Here is a 23,558-nt window from a genome sequence, read left to right as displayed (position 1 = left end):
TGAAAGTCAACCGGGCAGAGTGGGCTCTCGGTCAGAGGAGACACATAAATCAGCAGCAGCGTCCCAGTGAGGACGCCCGACGCTGTTCCAGACCCGGCGCCCAGGTCCTCCCACGGGTAGGGCTTCTGCATCGACACCGGCTTCTCTCAGCTCCCACTACACTCCGCTGTGTAGAAACAAACCCTGACGGTTCAGTGAAACATTCTATCCCCCGTGAAACATGACTAGGGAATCACGGGGATAACAATGCACGTAAACACTGGAGGGTCTGGGTTTTGGCAGAGTAATACGTGCTACGTGGTATCAGGAGGCTTCAAAGCTACTCTGGGTAAGGGAAGAAAGAAGAGAATGGCATGCTGTCCGTTGTCCGCTTCCCCGGGGGAGAACCATCCCGCGGACGGAGGCAGGCGTCCTCTGACAGGTCAGTAAGAAGGGAGACAAGGAAGGCTGGCACAAAACGCACGTACACATCTACTCAGGTTTCTCATCGGGAGAATGTTAAGTCTTAGGGGAATTTGAACATTCACCAAGGCAAAGCCCAGACTGAAGACAACAGAGAGAGCGTCTCTGCACCCAGCGTCACGGTACGTGAGGGGCTCTACCCCAGGCTCCTCAGACAGTCTCACTTGCCACCCAACAGGATGGAGCATCAGGACTCATGCAGGTCCCCAGCTCTACTGGCAAACCAGCCTGCTTCAAGGCAGTGTGCCCCCACCTCGAGATTCAGTGACTCACCCTCCTGTAGTGCTGCTGATTTTGACCCTGACCTCATATCACCAATTCTAGATGCAGGAAAGCCTTACCCTGAGTATGTGTCTACGAATTTGTGTTAGCATTACAGAGATCACCAAGAAATAAAAATATTAATGCCAAATACAGGACACCAGGAAACAAGGATTCAGCCCAAGTGGCAAAATGAAAACTTAATATAATAAATGTCAGAATGGGGGCACCTGGGTGGCTCAGTGGGTTAAGCTGCTGCCTTCGGCTCAGGTCATGATCCCAGGGTCCTGGGATCGAGCCCCCCATCGGGCTCTCTGCTCCGCGGGGAGCCTGCTTCCTCCTCTCTCTCTGCCTGCTGCTCTACTTGTGATGTCTCTCTCTCTCTGTGTCAAATAAATAAATAAAATATTTTTTAAAAAAAGAAATGTCAGAATGTATAGAACTTCATAAATTAATAAGCAAGAGGGAAAAGCACCACTTCCTTCTTTATGAGTTGGCTGTTTGGCCCCTGGCTACCTTGTCACCGGGAAAAAATGGCAAAGCTAAACCCAAGAATACTGGAGGACATTCACAAGAAAGGAACAGACATGAAATGCCCCCAAGTTGCTGCTCTCTTTCCATTTTAGCAACCTTAATGTACATCCGTGTTTTACTCTAAATTACCTCGAATCTTTTTGGGATGTAGACAGAAGAAGAAAGACAAACAAATATGGAAAACCTGAAAGACTAGCTAAGCCATTCCCAATGCTGAAGCAGTTCCAGGGAAAATGTGTGAACTGGGGGCATAATCAACAGGATTCTCCCTCACTGCGATCCCGGAGGGAGGGAAGCCTTGGGGCGAGGACCTTCACGGAGACTGTGGACCATGGAAATACACAGAGCAACCAAGGCCCGTCCTAGCGCTGCTGGGAGGCCAGCATGAGCTCCTCTCCCTCCACTGGGCGCTCCCTCCCCCTGCACCACCGCTCTTGGAGAACTGGCAGGGAGTCCCGGGACCGCTGGGGTCTGTCACACCACCACAGCTCTGTCCAGAAGCCGGCGGCGTGCTCTCTTCACTCCTCACATGGGGAAAATCCTTTACATCTAAGTCTGGATTTCAGGGAGCCTCTCGCAGCTGTGCCCCTACAGAGGTTAGCCTCCTGTTCCTCCAGCTGATGGGACTGACTGCTGTCGCAGCGACCGGCACTCTGCCATGTGAGACACATGCAACGGCCCGTGCCCTCTTGGAGCAGAAAGTCTAGGAAGGACACATCAAAATTCACTCCTTTGACAGGACGCCTGGGCGGCTGAGTCCAGCTGAGTGTCTGCCTCTTGGTCTCGGCTCAGGTCATGATCTCGGGGCTGTGAGGTCAGGCCCTGCATCGGGCTCTGTGCTCAGCAAGGAGTCGGCTAGAGTGTCTCTGCCCCTCCCCCTGCTCGCACATGCGTACACAAACACTCTCTCTCTCTCAAATAAATCTTAAATAAAGGGATCTTTGAAAGGCACAGCCACCAGAAGAGTGACTAACAGTTTGAGCCAAGATGCCAGAACAGAGATGACATGGAGGCCGCCCGCAGCACGTTTGTGAGCAAGATGCCCCCCTTGTCACAAGCACTGAGGGTCTGGGGTCATCTGCTCCTGCAACCATAACCTCCTGATGCTGACCGATGGCAGACGGTGGAAGGTTTTTATGCCGGAATGGGGGTGCAGGACGCAGGGACACGGGAATAATTACACAAACTCTTGCTGCAAGATCTCACACACACGCACACGCACACACACGCACACGCACGCACACGCACACACACAAGCACACGTCTGCACGTGTATTTTCCCATGTAACTATCTAAGAGTTCTAGTTAAATATTGTTCTTTTTATGTTCTTGGCTCCCAGACAACCTCTTGATATCATCGGAATGAAAATTTCTTTTTGGCAACAATGACTAACCTGGAGTTTCTTTGACCTTAATTCACAGGCCTTCAGCATCTCGTGTTCTGGCCTAGAAAGGTATCACCGACTCTTCCGCGTGACACCTGCCAGGTGAAAACAGTCCTCGGGAACACAACGCATCCCAGACAAACAAACAAATGCTCACTCTGCAGGGGCGGCTGCTGCGAGGGCGCCCACCTCTGAGGCGATCTCACAAACCGGCACACATGGGCACCCGCAGAAAGCGGAGGTCGACTCCTCACGGTCCATCTACTTAGTGACTAACGTGGTCATCTGTGAGGGTCAGAGAGAACGCAGACTGGACAGCATCAGGCCATGGCTGCCTGATTTCAAATATTTAGGATTCTTTGAGTCCTTAAAAAAAATAAATAAAGGCTCACTGTACAACTGCGTAAATTTCACTTAAGATGCCTCCTCTGTGTCCAACCCGGATTGCCAGGCAGAACTGTAGAACAGGGATCCTTCACATGCGAATCCATCTGCCTTTCCTAACCAGGTGCCCCCAGGCCCGGGGGTCTGGGGGAAGCACTGTCAAGTCCAGAGATGACCAGAGGGGTGGCCGTATGGGGTCATCACCTTCTGCATCTGGCTTCCAACCAAGGCAGAGCAAATGGTCTGATTCCTAATGTCTGATCGTTATAACCCGCGCTCTCGCGGGAAGCTGGAGCACACTGGCCTTCAGACCCGAGGCACGGAGCTGGCTGTCATCCATAATCCGGCACAATGTCAACTCAGCCGATGGGCCTCATGCACGACAGCCTGTGCATTTTAAACAATTTTACGAGCCCTAGGCCCTTGGATTAAACAATCAGGCTTCAGTACGCACCCCGCCATCCCCTAGAGCCCAGGCCAGAAAAGGCGCCCCTAGTCCTTGGGAAACACTTATCCCGCAGCCTGCTCGGGGGAGGTGGGCGGGCCTGACCCCTGCACACTTGGTCTGGGCACCACACAAGCTTCCACTGTGCGCCTTGAAGATGTCCTGCACCAAACATGGTCATGAAAACGTAGCCAGCAGACGGGTTCACGAGACCTCCACAAGTCCCTTCCCATTACTCAGCGTCTATTAATAACACACAGCAATTAACCAACAATGGTGCTTTCCACTGTGGGGGGCAAGCTTCGCGCGGGTGATGTACTTGCCCGTGTACTTGTCTGCCAGTTCCCGAGGCTGCCGGGACACACGATCCGAGCTCCTTCCTCAACCTGAGTTCATGTTAAGTAAATATGTGCACATGGACACGCGGGAAGCCTTCTCCTGGCTGTTCAGCAAACAACGGTAATGCCACGTTTTGGCTATTTCCCAGCTCCCCGACTGGGTCACGGTTAAGCCCTAAGACTGTTTTCTTTGTCACTGGAGTCATCTCTTTCTGCCCTGAGTTCACTCAGCTGAAGTGAAAATTCAATAAAACAACAACTGACATCCACGGGACCCAGCGATGGGCTGCGTTTGGTGCCAAACACCGTCCCACCTCTCTATGCATCACAGCCAAGGGCAACACCGCCACCAGTAACGTTTCCTCCTGCGAAACGTGGGAAGATTCCTGGAGGCACCGGCAACACCAGCTGCTGGATGGAGCGCACGTGCCCGGGGCTTCCCCTTCGTCACCCAGATCAGGAAGGGCACTAATGCACAGCGGGGGACCCTCCCTCTCAGGAGGAGGGATGGCCGGACCTGGGGTTTTCTCGAACGCCTCCTCTCGGGACCTCATAGGGCTGTGGCCACTTGCCGCTGCCGCGCTGTGGAAAACCGTCTGTGCCATGGAAGACACAAGGAAACACCTCAAGAGTTCACAGTCTACACTTGATCATGGCGCTCTGGTTGGCGTGGACCTCACTGGGCCCAGCACAAGACAGGATAATTCAGACTCACTGTGCACGGCTCTACAAGGAAGGGGCAGCAAACATAACCAAAATGGGCCACAACCATGCTTCATTTTAGGGCGTACTCTCAAGGATTGGTCCAGCGATGGTTTTATGATGAGTGCATTTTAATACCAGTTCTCACAGGACCAGATCTGGGAAATTCAAAACGCCATGCCACGGACCAACTCCTTTGGCAATACCCCAACAGACGGCACCTAACCTTGCTTTACTCCCCCAAATGGCGGCTTCATTACATGGTAAACAGGGGCATCGGCCGCTGCCGGCGCTGGAAGGCCCTGGGGTGAGGGACTCGTCTGTGAACATCTCCTGGATGGCAGCCGTGCGTTTCTGAGATCTCTGGGCCAGAGCGACTCTCCTCCTCTAACCACCTGCTGTACCCCAGATGTCTGTCCCTCCCTTGCTCATTCTCCTTCCGCACCTCTGGACCCTCTTGCTGGGATGACTTATATTGTGTTGTTGCACAGTATTTTCCAGTCGCCCCTTCAATTTCAGGTTTTAATGATGGATTACACTTACCTGGGATTTTAAATTATGTCAAAGAGGCTTTCTGGGAATTACGATTTCTTAATTAACTCATCTTCTTACACTCACTAATACTCTTTATATTCATAAAATGAGCCTGGAAACAATGATATGGCATTTAAAATCTGCAAGCAAGTAGCTCTTTAAAGGTTGTGACTAATTCTGAGGGCTTTTCCCTTCCGACACCCTAAACTGGCTGCTGTAGATGGGGTGCTGAATTCACCGCTCTGACCCGGCAGGGGGAGGGGTCCCTTCTCAAGTGCTCCATCAGACGATGAATCACTCCGAGCCGTACAATACCCAGCCATGCCCAGGAGGGAGGGTGTCTGGCTTGAGGAGACACCAGGATGCCCACATCATAGGTCTTGGGCAAAGCAAGAAGACAGAGCTCTTCTGGAGAACACGTCTTTACAGACAGAACACACACCCTTCGTCATCCTCCTACTTCCCTTCTCGCTCAAGTCTTCTTCACAATCACTCGATCTGCCAAAATGGAATGCCCTCCTTTGAGGTCCTAGGTGCAGGAAGAGGCTTTTTCTCTCATTCTAAACCTCCGATTTTCTTCTCCTCAACTGCATCCCAATGTCCTTCCTTAAAGTACCCTTTTAAAGAGTTTTGAAGCAAAGTGCGTGGAAAAGCAAGGGTTGAACAACTGCTCTACAAAATGGCTGTTGTTTCTCTCCTTGGTCAAACTAAAAAGGCAAACCTTGCCCTATGGCTTTCTTGCAGACAGCTAGAGGTGACTCCAGCCTTCAAATCTCTCCTTGGGCTTGGCTTCTTTGTGAGCCCCGTCACTCTCCTGTCCAGCCCTGTGACTGAAACCTTGCAAAAGACCCCAGTGAGGAGTTGGAGTCCTTGGATATTTGCCCGGTTAATAAGAAAATAGTAAAGGCCATTGTGAAATAACCAAACTAAATAGCCCCCTTCAGTTTGAGAAAACTAGAAACTCTGGGGCAGAAACTCACACATTTCAAAATTATCAGAGGAAGGAAGGAAGGAGCGCCATTTCTGTCTTCACAGCAGTGCAAGTCATCGGTGCAGCATGGGGTCAGAGAGTAGGAAAAAGCCATACGGTAAAGGAAATATCGCAGCTCAAAGAAATAAAAATATCAAAGATGACAGAGGTCACAGAATGGGATGTCAAAATTCCCAAACAAAGATTACAAGGCACCATGGTGTGAAAGAGTAGGGGGAACGCCCTTAGAAGACAGACAGATGATATACTCTTGAAACATGGGAGAAAATTCAGGATTAGACCCAAGGGTATTGCTACCATCATTACCATCTTCATCACCATCACCATCATCATCACTGTCATTATCACCATCGTCTTCATCACCATCTTTGCTATCTGCATCATCATCACCATCACCATCATCCTCACCATCATCCTCACCACCATCATCTTCAACACCAGCATCACCATCACCACCATTACCATCACCATCATCGTCATCATGACCACCAGCAGACCATCATCATCATCATCACCACCATCACCACCATCAGACCGTCATCATCATCACCACCATCACCACCATCAGACTGTCATCATCATCACTACCATCATCATCTCCACCACCACCATCATCACCATAACCATCATGACCACCATACCAATCATCATCATTATCACCATCATCACCATAACCATCATTACCATCACCACCATCATCTTCAACACCAGTATCATTATCACCAACGCCAATATTACCACCATTACCACCATCATCATCATCATCACCATCACCGCCACCATCACCACCCAACAAAGCACTCTGCCAGCCATACTCAAGAAAACAGCTGATCAGGCTCTCAGGCAACCCCGGAAGGTATTTGCCTGCACTACCCTGCTTCACCGTGAAGCCCCAGCCCCTCAGAGAACAACAGCGGCTCACCCAGGGCAAGGAGAGCTGAGCCAGGGTTCCACCCCTCCCACCCATTTCCTCAGGCCTCACAGAGAGAGAGGGAGCATGGCTATTTCCTATCTTGACTGAGGCTAAAATCCCAGTGCCACTCAGACTGTCTGTCCTCACCACTCCACTCATGAGTGGCTTCACCTCTAAGGGGTTTTGTTGCCATGGAAGAGAGACAGGAAGGCAAGAGAGACCCTTACCTATAAGGTCTCACAGCAAACATAGAGCAAACAGGGCCCAGGACTGCAGAGTCAGCTGAGAGTCAGTGACTTGGACCCACCTGCCCTCTGCAGGAAGGACTGGCGATTCTACATCAACAACCTCCCCTGATGTGGATTAAAAAGAGCTGGTCTCTGCACATACAGAATCCTGGAAGGCACTGGCCTCCTCCCCACAAATGTTAGTGAGGCACTACTGTGCGCACAGGATTGGCACTAACCAAGGGAGGGGATCCTTCCTGGAAGGGGACAAAGGGATCGAAGAAAGACCAGGTACTGTGTTGGGGAACAGGTGCCAGGAGATAACAGGTCCCTGAGGATAATTGGATTTAAGACCATCAGTGCTGATGGTGGAGGAGGAAGCACACCTACTGTGTGCTGGGCACCGGGCCATGCTTTACACACGTGTCGTCACAGTGCATCCTCAGGCTAACCTGTGGGGGAGGCGGATGCTGTGTTGACCCCTGCTGGGTAGATAAGAAAGACGATTGTCTTCTGGACCTCACTGCCTGGAAGGGGGGGGGGTCATTTTGGGTCTCATGGGATTTAGACAGGCCTAGATGGAGAAGGCACCCCAAAAAGGAGATGCCCCCAGCAGGGGAGATCAACAGAGCCACACCCCTCCTCCAGGACACATCCAGGCCAGGTAAGGAGGAAAAGGTAGGCGAGCTGCTACGAGGCAACAGTGGTGGGGGAGGGGGTTCTGGTTTCATCGGGAGACAGGCTAAGTCAGGGCTGATTGTCCACAGACACGCACATCTAGCTCTAGGACTCTAATCAGATTAGAGACGGAGTCCCCAGCAAGTACAGACAGCAGCGGGGGACCAGCTCCTACCAAAGTCACCCTGGAAATGCCCACCCACCCGAGACAGGAGGCAAGAGCCCTCTATGCCTTCCTCCCAAAAACTGCCAGGAGTACACTGTGGCCTCTGGCTCCTGGGCCCGTGACCCCTCATGTGCTCCAGACATCACAGAAGCACAGGAAAGGAGCAAGTAAGATTTCTAAATATGAGACCGATCCACTGGGATCATATAGAGCTCTGTCTGCGTCTTACTCCTAAGTTTCCCAACAAGTGAATGCAATTCCCTTCCATCTCCCTTGGGCCGGATCACGGCAACCCTGGCTGTTAGGCGGACCACAGATGGAACTGCTGACTCGGCCCTGCCCATCCTCCAAAACTGGTTGGGCCGCTGGGGTGAGAATCGATAGAAATACTCTCACAGCCATCCACAGCCATGCAGCCTCTGCTCGCGCCTTCATGCAGGGGATGGTGCTAAGCCCAGACTCCCCAAGGGACAGGGAATTGCCAGATACACTTCATCTCATTAGCGGCCCAGAGCTGTGCTATCGCTGCCGCCGCGCTTCTTAACAAGACGCAGGATGCCTCTTGCATCTACCGGGGTCTCTGAGACTCCGTGGTGATGGGAGGCTCCGGGGCTCCTGCACCTGCTTCGGGGGGGGGGCGGTCTGGGGGTCCATCTTCGTTCTCCTTCTGGGCGTGTTTCCTGGACAGGGTGTGGTCTTCCGCTCTGCCCCTGGAAGGCACGTCTCCTTTCCACACCACAAGGCAAGTGCCCAGTGGGGGGGGGGCGGGTTGGGGCATCTCCCTCACAATCACTTTGAGCTCCCGAGTCCCCAGACAAGAGGAGGCAGGGCAAGCCCAGGGAGTCATGGTATCGCTCCACGCCTCTCCACCCAGTGGGGCCAAGCACCGAGCAGAGAGCAGCCAGCAAACAGACACATCTCTGCCACAGCGTGTCCCTTCGCAGTGAGGACAGCAGACAACAAACAAACCTAGCAACAGGGGGGTGGTTTCAGGGTCTGATGAGTGCCCTGCAGCCCCAGGAAGACCATGGGTGCAGGGAGTGGTGCGGGCGGCATGGCTCAGGTGGACCGCTTCAGACACGCGATACCCACCAAGGGGGCGTCTGAGCTGAGACCTGAGAGGACATCAACTTGGGGAGTCAGGAGAAGGGCACCAGGGGCCGAGCAGAGTCATTGGGTAGGCCGACTCCCGCAGGGGCGAGGGGAGGGGAGCCGGGGGGAGACCGGCGGGGTTGTGCACTTGAATGGACGTGTGGGTCACATTCCGTGCCGTGGGAGCTGGGGTCCTGGACACCAGGCATTATTCCAGCAGTTTCACAGAAATATAACTCAGCTGCCATCAGGTTCACACTCTGAAAGCCAACATCTGACTCTTAGGTTCAGCTCAGGTCACGATCTCAGGGTCATGAGTTCAAGCCCCGTGTTGGGCTGCTAGCTGAGCACGGAGTCTGCTTAAGATCCTCTCTCCCTCCCCCCCGACTCCAGCCTTGAAAAGGAAAGTACACGGTACAGTGGTTTTTAGTTCATGTAGAGAGCTGTGTCACCATTACCACTAACTAATTCCAGAACATTCCACCATGCCATCACAGTGGCTCCCCGGCTCCCCACAGCCTAGTGCCAGTGAGCACGGATCCACCTTCTGTCTCGAGAGACTCACCTGTTCTGGACCCTTCACAGGAATGGGGCCACCCCGCAGGGTCTGCTGCAGGGCCGGACCCCACTGAGCAGAAGGCCTTCACGCCTCACCCTTGCTCCAGCGCGTCAGGATTCACTCCTTGTTATGAGCAAACGATGCTCCCCTGAATGCATTTACTGCGTTTTGTGGATCCAGTCACCCGCTGATGGCATTTGGGTGGTTTCCTCTTGTGCTGCTACAAGCACCATGTCCCAGTCTGTGCAGACACGGACTTCCTCCTCTTGGGTGCATCCAAGGGTCATGGGGAGCCTCTGGGTTCACCCTTAGGAAGGCTTTGGGGCTCGGGCTCCTGGGCGGAGACTAGCTCTGGGCAGCGCGTGGGGGCTAACCGCTGGCTCAGAGGCCTACCCTTCAGTTTAGAATGACGAGGAGCCCAAGGCGCGGCTCTCAGACGCATTTGGGAAAGTTAGGCAGTTTGCCGTGGGGGGAGGCAAGCGAGGGTACTGGGTTCTTAGGTGTGATCCAGTGTGACCCGGAGGCCGTCTTGCCACGGGCTCTCCAGCCCAGGTCGGCAATTCTAGGGAACACTCGGGGCATGTGAGTATGTGTGTACGTACAGACACATGCAAACATACAGACACACGTGTGTACACACACAACTCACATGTGCACACACATACACATGCTCAAATGCATATGTATGTAACACACACACAGACACACAATTCACACATATTCATGTATGCACAGATACACACACAGGTGCATGCCATACCACAGTACACACACAGGTATGCACACATATACCTAGAATACACACACGCATACAGACACATAGACACAAACATGCATGCACACACAGGTGCGCACAGTACACACAGATGTACACACACGAACACACTTGGACCCTTCCCTGACGAGCTCTGACCCAGAAGCTCTGCGAGGGTCCTGGAGGCCGTCACTGGCTTGTCCAGCACAGCCAGGCATGGGAGCCCCCAGCCATCCTTTAGGTGAGGAAACTAACAGCCTGAGGCCAGGGCACACCCCAGATGGGCTCCTGCCCAGGTGAGGGGCGGTGAATGAGCTTGTGGTCAGCCCCGCCTTGCCCTCAATAGCCCACAACACTCAGGACATGAGGCTCGGCAGCACAGTGAGGTGGGGGGGGGCGGGGGTGGAGCACACAGGTGTCACCAGGCGTGGTGGCAGGGCACCCAGGGAGAAAAGGGGAAACTGAGCAAGACAGAAGTAAAAGGGGGCTCCCACGGGTTCATCTGCCCTGGGGCTCTCGCGGAGAAGATCACAGTGCAACTGCCTGAGGCCAGTCTTCTGCCACGGGACACACGGTCCCAGCTGTGAGCGGAGCCACCGGGGGCCCAGCTCTGGCCCGTCAGGTGCAAACAGCAAAGACAGCACCCGGAGTGTGCACAATCCTAAATGCTTTAGCGACAAGTTAAGAAAGAGTCAAACTAAAGGGGGGGTGTGTTTTACTCGTGTGTTTTATTTAGCCCAATGCAGCCAATCTAGTATCATTGATGCAAGCACCCTACAGAGATGTGGCTAGAGGTGCTATTCCCTCTGTCCTCATGCTGAACCCTGCAGCTCCGCCAGCCTCCTCCACCCGCTGTGCAGTGCTCCTCGTGCTGGCCGGACCGTACGGGATGTCATGGAGCTCATGCTCTGGGAGCATCGCTGGAGGGTGGTGCCCTGGTTTTGAGGTCGGGGGCAGAAAAACTCCAGCCTGAAAGGGAGTGGGGGCAGGGGAGCGGCGCCTCTCAGCAAATCCGAGCTCTTCAGTCCTGGGGCTTCCCCGGAGCTGGAGGGCAGAGGCTGAGGTTACAGGGAGTGAATGTCCGTGCCCGCTACGGACTGTGACGTGCTTCACCTGGGTATGGGGAGGAGCACAGACTCGGGCCCATGTGCCACTACACCGCCTGCCACTGTGAGACTCCAGGTGGGATTTGACCTCTGTGAGCCTGAAGGTCACCAGGAGGAACGACAGCTGTGCCTGTCCCTCAGCTTGGCAAGAATTACCTAAGGTTACATGTGACACAGACGGGGTCCATCAGGTCAGATGAGCCTTCATAACAAACAAGAGAGTTAGAGACAGTGGCAGCAGGAGGGAGACTGGACTGGGCTGGGCTGGCCAGGGAAAGGATCCGATGGGCCCCTGGACAGCACAGCCCAGAGCACATCTTGGGTTCAGGCCCGCTGCGGGGGCATGGTTTCCTGGAACTCGTCCACTTCCCCTGCCCCTACCCTCCCTCTAGAGCCCGTCTGTGCCCTGAGCCACGGCTGCAGCCCTATCCCCAAGCTGGGCTGCTCCTACCCCTGCCCAATCTGGGCAGGTGTGTCGTCCAGAAGGGGAAGGTCTGTCCACCCTCAGCCTGGAGCAGTGAGGACCTGGCCACCATCCCACCCACTCACTACCGAACACCAGCCCCACAGCTTCTAGGCTGCGAGAGCCCCTGCAGAGCACAGCAGGCAGGTGCCCGCCCCCTGGCAATAACCATCTAGGGCAGAAGGACCCCAGAGAGGAAATGGTAGCCATAGCAACTGCTTGGGGCCAAGGACAGGGGCCCTGACTGCAGGGCCAAGGGTGTGGGGATGAGGAGGGGCCGGCTGGAGAGCTGGAGAGCAGGAGAGCTGGAGAGCTGGAGAGCAGGAGAGCTGGAGAGCTGGTGGCAGTGGGTGGCCTTCCAGAGGGAGGGAACAGAGGAACAGGGCACGTTTGACAACAGCAGAGACAAGAACATTCTACCTATGACGGAAGGGTGGGAAGTCTGCCTCCGTGTAACCCCCAAACTCCAACAGTGACCAAGCCACCCAAGCACCTAGCAGGGCATCTGCCTTGCCCCCCGAGCTGGGCCGAGTGAACCTAAGCCCCCTTTGGTGGGGCAGCAGGAGGGCTGGGTCCCCTTTCTAGTCTGGAAAGGTCAGGCTCACACATTATGCCTGTTGTCCTCCCCAAGCGGAATGTCCCCTGCGACCTGGCCACCTCATGCTGCCCCCCCGGCCCGTTGCTGAGCGTCCCCAGGCCTCCGTGGTGGAGCGGGCCTCGAACGCAGCACAGACGTTAATTCCGACCACTCTGACACAAAGCAGTCAACTTGACATCATCACAAGCTTCGGCTGAAGTGCCGACCTGGGGCTTCGGCGGACGGGCCAGGTGTCTGCAGTCACGGAAGGCGGTTCCCTGCAGCCAGCGCTCCTGTCCTGCCAGGGGCCCCGGGCCACCTCCACCCGCATACGGGCGGCGTCTCAGGCTGCGCCACGATGGCCTCCTCCCTTACCCAGCCAGACACGGCCCTGCCTGCTCCTTCCGCCACCTGAGTAGTAAGTAAGCCCTGCTGGGGGCTCATTCGGCCAGCCCCACGGACACTCCATACAGCCGCACCCCTGCAACACCTCCCATCCCCGAGGGACGACAGCTTAGACTTGGCCAAACGTTCCGTGTGCACACGCGTGTGTGTGCGACGGTGTGTGGGGTCGCACCTGCCCTGGTTTCTTCTCTTTATCCAAGATGCTGAAATGCTCCTAAAAAATGACTGCAAGAAATTATGCTGAGTGAAATAAGTCAAGCAGAGAGAGTCAAGTATCATATGGTCTCACTTATTTGTGGAGCATAACAAATAACATGGAGGACATGGGGAGATGGAGAGGAGAGGGAGTTGAGGGAAACTGGAAGGGGAGATGAACCATGAGAGACTATGGACTCTGTAAAACAACCAGAGGGTTTTGAAGGGGTGGGGGGGGCTGGGAGGTTGAGGAACCAGGTGGTGGGTAATAGGGAGGGCATGTACTACATGGAGCACTGCGTGTGATGCCAAAACAATGAACACTGTTATGCTGTAAATAAACAAATAAACAAATTTAAAAAATAAAAATGATACCTGCTCTCGAAATCCCTGCCAGCGGTCTCCACCCAGGCGGGCCTCGCAGGACAGCACTCCCCTCTCCACACACAAGTTTGGCCTCGCCCAAAAATACAGACTCCCTGGCGCAGAGGAGGGGCTGAGGCTTTGTTTCCAGAGACGCTGGGCAGGACGGTGGGGGAAGGGAAAGTGCCTCATATCTGTGTGGCGATAAGCACTGAGGTCACAGGCTTGTCCTGGAGTAGCGGGTGTCTGAGACCACAGGGTGGGGCCCAGGAGGGCTGTGGCCACCGCAGGGAGAGAGAGGGACAGCCCCAGCCCATCTCTTGCCATGAGATGCTTGAGTGAAGAGCCCGGGGCTTCACAGAGGGAGGGGCCGCCTGCCAGAGTCCCCGCATTAGCAAGGATGGAGCCCATGTGCAGGCTGAGCCCTGGGCCATCCCCACGGCAGAGGGAAGCCAGTCTGAGGGCACACAGCCCAGCAGATGACGCTGAGACCCACGACGGCTGCTGGCCCCTGGGACACATCAAGAACCACCTCACCCCCCCAAATTGCAGTCAGAGAGGAAGGAGAATGCGGAGGTACCCACCTCTTGGCTCAGAGGGTCCCATGGGATGGCTGCAATGGGGACTCTGACCCCACGCAGGTGGGCTCAGTGCTCTGCACCCCTCCCCCCATATCAGGATCCCCGCCTGGTGGGCTGGCATCACGGGAAGCCTTGGGTTCTCTACAGACACAGCCAGCCCCAGTGGCTCTGAGCCCACAGCCACGGGGCAGCTCAGTGCCTGGAAATGTGGGATTTTCCTCCGCTACTTCGCTGACTTGGCTCTGCACTCCGACCTCTCCCCAGGGAGGCCCTAAGACATGCCTACATTCCAGCAGGCTCTGAGGCACTCAGAACAGTAATGGCAGCACGTGGGAAGGTCTTGTCCCTGTTCAGCATGGATGGCATAGTTTCTGGGTGTGTCTGTGTTACCACCGAGGACCGGCCTCTGCCCATCAGGGAAGAGCTTCTTGGGGCCGACTAGTGCCCGGCCCCTGACCTGGCTCTGCAGATACATGGCAGGAAAGCAGACAGACACCAGCACGGTCCCATGTGGGGCCTACAGTCTCGGCTCTCTTGGAAGAGTTTATGCCTGCCCTGGAGAAATGCTGACCAAGGGCCCCTCTAGCCAGACACCGCTAAGGATGACAGCCAGGCCTCGAGGTCCAGGCAGGGAGAGAAATAGTGAAGCCAGATGGTTTCAGATGTAGATTAGTACTAGAAGATATGAAAACAGCAAAAGGGCTGACACCAGGCCTCACCCCGGGGGTGGGCATGGGCCGAGATATGGACGACAAAAGGACAAAAGGCAGCCGTGGCCAGAGTTGGGGAGAATATTCCAGCTCCTGGGGACAAGCTGGACAAGTGTGAGGAATAGACAGGACCAGGTGGGGGGCACGCAGAGACTGGGGAAACGTGCTGGGGCCAGGCCAGATGGTGAGGGTGTGCCTGGGTTTGCCAAGCACAATGGAGCCAGGTCGGACAGGAACACCAGAAGATTCATGCTTTTTAAATGGTCCCTGGGACTGCTGTGGGCAATGGACTCAGGCAGCGGTGGGGGCGTGAGGTCGCCCCAGCGGAGGGGAAGACAGGAGGAGGAGGAGGAAGAGGAGAAGGAGGACTCTGGGGATGGTGTAGAAGCGGTCATGGCAGGGTGCACCCGGACCAAGCATGGGGGGACGGAGGCATAGAGCCCTCCCCACCGCCCAGCCGGCAGAGATCTCTCCTGCAGCGAGGGTCAGGAGCGGATGTTTTTGATGGCCACTGACAACGTCCACCAGGGTGGAAAATGCACACAGCCTTGGACCCAGCCATTCTGACTCTGGGAATGGATTCTGCGGATACACTCCTGGATGCCCCAGGTCATCCCCACTAGGAAACTCCCACTCCCTGCGCCCTCTCTGGCGGGAGCTGCTATAGCCAAGTACTGAGACCCACAGGGCAAGACACCAGCAGCCACTAAATGCAACAAGGCGTTACTCTATGAATGGCCGTGGAACTTCGATCAATAACTAATCTTAAGTGAAAAAAGCAAATTCACAAGGCATTGCACGTGGTGACCCTGATCTTGGGGACGGGGGCGTCCTGCCAGGGCGTGCGTGTGCCGTACCCACACGGGTTTGTCCAGGCAGCACCATGGGGCCACAGCACAGCCGTGGCACCCCCGCCGGTGTGGCAAGTGACAATGCCCTGGGGCACTGGGGTGGGGCTGTGGGATGAGACTCTCTTCCTGTCACTGCAGCCAGAGCTCGGCTGCTCTGGTGACACACAGTCCAAAGCGACCATCCAGGGTCGGCCGATGTGAGTGAGGATCTCCGGGAGGCAAACACACCCCCACCTCTGATGCCTTCACAGGGACTGGCACAGGGGAGAGACGGTGGACGTGGGAGAAGGGGGGGCTCTAGTCTCATCGCACCCGAGAGCGAGGGGTGGACTGCCTCATGACCACCTCCGCTCATGGTCTTGCGGACACTGCAGCTGTGCATGCCCAGGGGGGCCGGGAAGCACATCGCCCGCCTGCCCACCCCTCAAGCTCTAGGCCACCCAGCATGTCGTGACCCACACGGGCGTGAATCAAAACGCATGAGGCACGTGACTATTTCCACTACTTACAGAGTATAACGGGACTTCAGGCCACCGCCGGCACAGCCTAGAAAAGCCTCACTTCCTCCTTCAGCAAACTGCTGTTTAAATTAGCAATTTCATTAAAAACCAATTCAGAGTCACGTAAACCGTCTAAGGTAGGAAGTAAACACCCCCTTCTCGTCCGGCTCCCCACCCCTGCTCCACAGAGGCGTGTCAGCTTCTCTTATACCCTCTGAAAACGCTCCACGGACATATACAAGCACAGACACCAGCCAAGAGAGTCCCCAACAAATACACATCTTGCGAATTTGCTTTTTCACATGACATGAACAACTAGTCAAAATCCCACAGCGGCTCATAAGATCCCACCCCCTCAAACCATGAAGGCCACCTGGCTTCCTGCTCCGTACGAGCTGAGACTATTCTTTTTTTTTTTAAATATTTTATTTATTTATTTGACAGAAAGAGATCACAACAAGGCAGAGAGGCAGGCAGAGAGAGAGAGAGAAGGAAGAAGGCTCCCAGCGGAGCAGAGAGCCCAATGCGGGGCTTGATCCCAGGACTCTGGGACCATGACCTGAGCTGAAGGCAGAGGCTTAACCCACCGAGCCACCCAGGTGCCCCGAGCTGAGACTGTTCTTGGCAGATGAACACTGGTCTCATCTCCAGTTCCAGTGATCAGAACCCGCTGGTGAAGACGGCTGCCTGGGAGCACCTGCGGGGTAAGTTTCTGGAGGTGCTGTGGGACCACGGGCTGTGTCCACAGCACCATAGCCGACGCTGTCAAATGACCTCCGGAATTTTGACCGTAAACCTCCACCAGCCACCTGCACAAGGGCCAACAGCCCCACACCTCCGCATCCCGCACCCCCTTTTCCTCCCTGCCAACCCAGTTAGAGAAAGGGTGCATCACGGTTTTCATCGGCGTCGTGGTGCACGTGAGCACCTTTGGAAGTCGGCTCAAGCAGCTAAAACCCTTCTCCGTGAACCGCGGGTGCCTGAAGCCATTGCTTCTTCAACTACCCCGCCCTGCCGTCTGCACCAATATGAGCCCCTGGTCTCCTCTCATTGATTCTAAAAAGAACTTTACTTATTAAAGCACTGTCCAATATAGTAAAGACATTTTCCCCAAGTGCCTATTTTTCTCTGGAAAACTTGAGCGGTACGCTTTCGACAGTCAGGAACATTAAGTGTCACACGGTCAAATGTCACGGTCTTTCCTCACGTGGCTTCTGGGCACATGGATCTCTCAGATAAACTAGACTTCCAGCGGACGGGGCCAGGCAGCACCCCCAGGGCCCGAAGGGCCACCCCCTCCCCCTCTGTGGCGGGACCCCTCAGGGAGAGAAGGAGCAGGATGGCCACTCTCATCTGGCCACGGCGAGTCCCAAGCCTTCCAGGCGGTGAAGCCGCAGTGGACAAACCAGTCATCTGGAAATGACACACAGGAAGGCGGCAGCAGGAACGGCCAGGTCGTTGCCGCCGGCCATCTCTCGGTCCTTCATATGCTGGCGGATTACTGCGATGACAAGTCATAAGAAGCAACATGCCTTGTGTCTGGTGACATCTTCTTGCCACTGAAAACCAAATAAATTTTTCTTGCAAGGAAGTGAAAAGCCACTCATTTTTTTGTGACTGATTCATGTGACCTAATACGTAAAATGCTCTCACCCCAGAACGCTCCGGGAAGAAGTCCGCTCACCCCGTACGCAGCAACGCCGAGCCCACAGCCTGCTCCCTGGGCAGCCACGGCACCTTCCAGGATTCCTAGAAGCCTTCTGGGCCAAGGAGACAAGTTTTATAGTCAGTGTAATTTTAATACTGATTACACTTCCTTATGCGGAATCGTAGGAAGATGGTCATTTACTCCATATATTGTGACATGCTCGGGCGCCCACCCTCCCCCTCCAACTGGCCCAGACAACAAACAGGCTTGCATTTCCATGGCGCTCGGAAACCACATGGCACATTGGAGAGAGAATTGTGTATTTCATGAGAATAATCCTTTTTTTTTCTCATCTAGCTTTCTGTTATGCATGCAGTTTTACATGAGTGAGCCAATATAGTTCAAAACATGTCACTCACTCATTTATGCTTCTGATACATATTCACGGAAACCTTCCACACGCTCAACTTTGGGCGAAGCCCTTCCTAAAACAAGTCACTCATGAGAGGGGTCTGGAAGGGACCCTCACGACCACCTACACAAAGATTCCACGAGAGGAATGGAAAGGGGTGACCTCGTCCCTTCACTGTATCTGTCCCCTCAAGTTGCTGTCTGGAAACAGAAGGGGACGGCATCGTTACAGCAAGTCCCCCCTGCTCGGTGTCCCTCTGGGGTCTGTCTGGATCTTCAGAAAAGCAGCCACTTGATGTCTGACGGGCTGGCAATGGCGCCATCACCATGGGGCAGTGGGCGTGTGGGGACGCGGCGTTGTGTGGACCAGGCACCACAGTGGAAAAGTAGGTTCAAGCTGTCCGATGAAACAGCTGTGACAGCAGCAAAGGCCTTGTCGAGGTTTTCTGGTAATTTCCTGACCAAGACAGTTGACACTCACAGAGGCAGCCCTACAGAGCTCATGGCTGCGGCTGCTTCACGGAAAGAGCCTCGTGGAGCAGAGAAGACCAGCACCTGCGTCTCTTCATACACCCAGGACGCGCCTGTGGACAGAGCACGGCACCCGCCTTCCTGTGCATGCCTCTCCCCAACCTGAGCCAGCGCTCCCGGGCCTTTGCACTTACTGCGAGACACAAACTCTATCCCTCCGCACCTGCTCCTTCGGTCCCAGACACACTGACGCCATAGGCCGCTGCCAGTCCGAACTTCCTATCCCTCCTGAAACACACACGACCCCCCCACCGATGCTGCACAGTCTTACTCCTCATTCACCTTTTGTCAGAAGAGAGAAATTCCGAGGCGCTGCGGTCTGCAGGTAAGGGAACATTCACGGGATTTAAAAGAGCAGCTTCAGGGAGCCTGGGTGGCTCAGTGGGTTAAGCCACTGCCTTCGGCTCAGGTCATGATCTCAGGGTCCTGAGATCGAGACCCACGTCGGGCTCTTTGCTCAGTGGGAGCCTGCTTCCTTCTCTCTCTCTCTGCCTGCCTCTCTGTCTATTTGTGATCTCGCTCTGTCAAATGAATAATAAAAAAAAATCTTAAAAAAAAAAAAAAGAGCAGCTTCACACGTGATGGGAAGTGTGTCTGTGGGTTTTCCTCATGCGGATGTGATGTGGACCCTGGGAATGTCGGGGTCCCCTGATCAGCTTCAAGAGACTCTGTGTGAGGAACACGAAAGCCAAGGCTGCTCTTTTCAGTGACCCCCTTATTTGTGACCCACACAGGACAGTGTGTGATCTACACAGGAGTGATCCACACAGGAGTGATGCCAGGAGGCCCCCGAACCCCCAAGCCCACTGTCCTCTTTTCTGCTGGCTGACTCTGCCTGGAAACGGGCACAGCTCCTGTCCGCCTGTCTCCTTGAGGTTCCGCAGAGGCCCAGGGGGAGGGGCACAGAGCTCCTGCGGCTGATCTGAGGCCCCGGCAGACTCTGGCCCTGCCCATGCCCCGTGAGCCCAGTGTCAGAAACCAGGACTCACTGAGCTGCTTCCTCTACATTGAAGAGAAAAGCTCACCGGTGATCCCGTATCTCCCTATTTGATGGCTTTCTAGAGAGATCCACGGCCCAGAGCTCTCAGAGAACGAAAGGGTACACCTTCTCTGGGTGCCAGCCACTCTCCCTCTGCTCCCCTTCCACATGCAGGGAGGGGCAGAACGCTGTGTTAACAACATCTCCCCAGGTTCATGTCCATCTGGAAGTTCAGGACGTCCGTCCTCTGCAAATACGGTCCTTATGGATGTGACCGAATGAAGAGAAGGCCGCACCAGGTTAGGGTGGGCCTCGCCAGGTTAGGGTGGGCCGCGCCAGGTTAGGGTGGGCCATGCCAGGTTAGGGTGGGCCCCAATCCAGTGAGCGGTGCCCCCGTGAGAAGAGGGAAATCTGGAGGCAGTGTCCTCTCAGCCATGGGGAGGAGGTCACGTGCTGAGGGATGTGGGGGCCCAAGGGAAGGTCACCAGGCTGAGGGGTCGCCAGGGCCTCTGGCTGTCCCTGAAGCTGGAGAGGCAGGAAGGACCCTCCCCCGTGACTTCCAGAGGGAGCACAGCCCCGCCCACACCTTGACTTCCCAGAGTCAAAGAGCCTCCAGAGTCGCAGGACAGACCACATCTGTCGTTGAAGCCACCCAACACACGGTGATGTGTTAGAGCAGCCTGGAGATGCCCATGCACTCAGTCCCAATTTGGCATCCCAGCTCCTCCAGGAAGGTCTCCCGGGCCTACGGCACAGACAGAGCCTCCATCACGGATCCCCCAAGCCTCAGGGCACCATGATCCCTCCAAAACCATCCTCCAGGACTGGCACCTGCAGGCCCGGAGACATCTGGCTATCCTGAAGCCTGTCCAGGATCTCGCACATTGTCCCAGGGAAGCGGCAGTGGGCAAGGACAAACGGGTTTTCCCACAGAGGTAAGTGGAACACGTGCTGGGTCAGGTTCCAGCTATAGATGCCTCTGTGGTCTCCCTCCAGGTGCTGACAGCAGAGCGACCATCATCCCGTGACCTCAGGAAAGCAGGCCCTGGCTAGGGGTGGGGCACACTGTGAGCTCCTCTCTCTCCCTCCATGTCTCGAGTTCGCTATTTCCCCAACAGAGAGGAATTAATTGCAATGAGCCTCTTTGAAATGCCCCAAAGATCTATGGCAGACGTAGTCTGCATATACCAAAGGTCACGAGGCTTGGGTACTCATGTGGCAGGTGTTAGGGTCCGTGATCAAAGGAACGAGACTGATACAAAGCGAAAATCAAGCAAAGTTTTATTTCGCCGCATGCATCAGAAACCAAACTGCATCAGAAACCAAACTGCATCAGAAACCAAACTGCATCAGAAACCAAACTGACCGGTAGGTGCCCGAGTCTTGCTGGGGACCACCGCCTCCCAGTCGCTGGGGTCCCTCCTGGAGGCTCCCTGCCTCACCCTCACCATACCACAGACCCACTCCCGGTGTGGCTGCACCGTTGGCTCCTGAGAGGCTGCTCCTGATGGCGGCACTGCCCGAGGTGGCGTGGCTGCTTGCGGCGGCGCTGCTGCTGTTGCTGCTGCTGATGCTCTGGCTCAGGGCGGCGTCACTGGCAGCGGCGCCGGCCACTGCTGCTGCTGCTCTGGGCGGTGCACGGGGCGGCGCCGCTTGTGGTGGCGCCGCTGCTCTTGCTAAAAAAAAAAAAAAAAAAAACCTTCCCACTCCAGCCTCACAGACCATCTTTTATAGTGGTGGTGGAGCCCGGCCCACACACAGGTGGCCAATCGGATTTTAACCTACCACAGTTAATATATGCACACCCCTCTGACTGAATAGGGCTATCTGGCCTGGCCCGCCCCTATATCCGGGGTTTTCAAGTAACTTCTTTTTGCTAACCAGGCTCCTACACAGGCAGGCCACTCGTCTGCCCCACAGCCTCGCTGGGGACCAGGACCCAGGACAGCCACAGTCCATGTGACGCATGGTCCCCATTCAGGAATCTAGAATGAGCTCAGATGGCCTGGTGGAGCTGGTGGCTCGACCCACGTGCACACCGGCTGGTTCAGCTAGTCGCCGCCTCTGGCCACAGGGGCTGTTGGGCCCGGGACACACAACAGCGTCAACGGGACCCAAACATCAGAATCAGCGTGTTGCTGTATTCTGTGTTCAACGCACTGCTGTTCCGGTGCTCAGACTCACCCCACTGCACAGATCTCTCCCCACAAATCCGCAAATGTGGAGGGCGTGGGCACTTGAGGCCATCCCTGCACAAGGAGCCTCCAAACCTTCATCATGTCAGGCTGACACAGGAATGCTGGAGAGTTCCAGCAGAGGCCAAGCCGAGGAGGGGGACTGACCCTGCCTTTTCCCCAGCACCCCAGAATCATGCCAGGGATCATTCTCAACGTGGACAGCAGGACACCTGGGCAATTCCGGTCCATTCCCAGACAGCTCAATGTCGCGGGGAACCCTGCCCACTCCTGGCACCCACCTGGCTCTACCAACATTTATTAACATTCGGATGCTGGGAGGCGAGGGGCATGCTGGGCAGCAGGTGTGGGTGGACACGTGGGGCTCCCCAGGTGGACTTGAACCCACCTCCCGCCCTCATGGGTCAACCCCACACGTGCTGGGGCCCAGTGTCTGTATCTGAGGGATGCACCTAGGTGACCCGACCTCCCAACAGCCTGGCCAGTGCATCAAGGGGACGACACTGACTCGTGTTGCATCCTGCCCTGCACACGGAGCTCACCAGATATGTGCTCAGGAAGAGCACGTTCCGTGGAGACAAGCCTCCACGTCTCGCCTCCCCAGCCTCCACGTCTCGCCTCCCCAGCCTTCACGTCTCACCTCCCCAGCCTCCCTCCAGCCTCCAGCCTCCTCCCCGCACTTGAAACACAGCTGGGCCGCCTCCTCCTCGTGCTTTCCTGTCTCGCTCTGTGGGTGAGTGCTCTGTCCGGAACCCTACCCTGAGGAGAGGCAGGGGGGAAGGCACCACACTGCATGGCTGGCACGCCCTCCCATCCGGAAGGGGTGTGGGACTCTGGGAACAAAGCTACTCAGTGCACAGCTGCGTCTTGCCTCAGCCCATACCAGGGCCTCACCTACTGCAGGGACACACAGGACGGGGTCCCAAGTATGGAAGAGGAAGCCTGGCATGAACCCCAGGGTTCATCCTGAGGGGCACACCATGTCACCATGTGACATTTCACGTGGACCAGCCTTTGTCAAGGGACACCAGTGCGCGGCTGTACCATCCAGTCGTGGCAATAGCCAGACACAACAGAGCCAGGAGCCCTGTGTTCTCCACACGGTCTGCGTGGAGGTGTCAGCGTACAGCATGGTCAAGAGTCAGGAAGTCACACAGCGTCTCCCAGATCAACTCGCTCTGGGTACAAATCCCCACGTTCGCACACACATATGCACATGCACACGCACACACAACATGCATGCAAATGTGCACACACATTCACATGTATGCACACATGTATGCACACGCAGTAACATACATGCACACAACCACACTTGCATACACACATGCAAACACACAACATGCACGCACACACATGCCCACATGCACCTACATGCGCATACATACACATGTGCATGCAAATGTATGTACGTGCACTTGCACACATGTGCATACATTCGCATTTATGCAGACGTGTACATATGCACGTCTACTCATGTGCACGCATATGTGCATGTATGCAATTATCTGTGCAGATGCACACACAGGTATGCACACCTGTGTGTACACACAGCCACATGCAAACGTGCAACCACATGCACACCGACACACACACTTGCCTGCACATGCACACACAT

At 55.4% G+C, this 23,558-nt stretch overlaps 1 long non-coding RNA gene across 1 annotated transcript; it reads right to left on the bottom strand.

Annotated features, from left to right (window-relative positions):
- Positions 1 to 17,200: 17,200 nt before the first annotated feature.
- LOC123927190 lies at positions 17,201 to 19,169 on the bottom strand. The gene is made up of 3 exons (XR_006815378.1): positions 19,049 to 19,169; positions 17,830 to 17,936; positions 17,201 to 17,735 (listed from the first exon to the last, which is right to left on the bottom strand). It is a non-coding gene; the product is annotated as an uncharacterized LOC123927190 (long non-coding RNA).
- Positions 19,170 to 23,558: the final 4,389 nt, after the last annotated feature.

Source organism: Meles meles, chromosome 16 (genome assembly GCF_922984935.1).
Source record: "Meles meles chromosome 16, mMelMel3.1 paternal haplotype, whole genome shotgun sequence".
Taxonomy (NCBI): Eukaryota; Metazoa; Chordata; class Mammalia; order Carnivora; family Mustelidae; genus Meles; species Meles meles.
The sequence above is the reverse complement of the archived record's forward strand: the minus strand, read 5'-3'. Positions and strand labels throughout refer to the sequence as shown.